Genomic DNA, 253 nt, shown 5'->3' on the forward strand with positions numbered 1-253 from the left:
CCTCCCTCTCCGGGGAGGCGCTTTCTCTTCTTCCACGCTTTCCGCGGTCACCTCAGTCCTTTTTCCCAAAGTGGTGGTGATTCAAACCAGAACCTCATCTCAGGTCCTAGCCCCCAACGGAGAAAGACTCAAAGTAGATTTTACCGGCTCAGAAATGAGGGGTGGAAATCCAAGATTTCGTATTGCAACGTTTATCTGCAACCCTGTGACTTTCAAGAATTACATTTTATGATCTTGTTCGATGTCTGGTTGA

At 47.4% G+C, this 253-nt stretch overlaps 1 protein-coding gene across 1 annotated transcript in view; it reads right to left on the reverse strand.

Annotated features, from left to right (window-relative positions):
• The window catches only part of LOC104283590 (transmembrane 9 superfamily member 2-like), a 34,580-nt gene that overhangs the window by 33,665 nt on the left and 662 nt on the right, over window positions 1-253 (reverse strand). The gene's annotated exons all lie outside the window — the stretch shown is intronic.

The sequence above is a fragment of the Charadrius vociferus genome, unplaced genomic scaffold, assembly GCF_000708025.1.
Source record: "Charadrius vociferus isolate BGI_N301 unplaced genomic scaffold, ASM70802v2 scaffold472, whole genome shotgun sequence".
NCBI classification, from domain to species: domain Eukaryota; kingdom Metazoa; phylum Chordata; class Aves; order Charadriiformes; family Charadriidae; genus Charadrius; species Charadrius vociferus.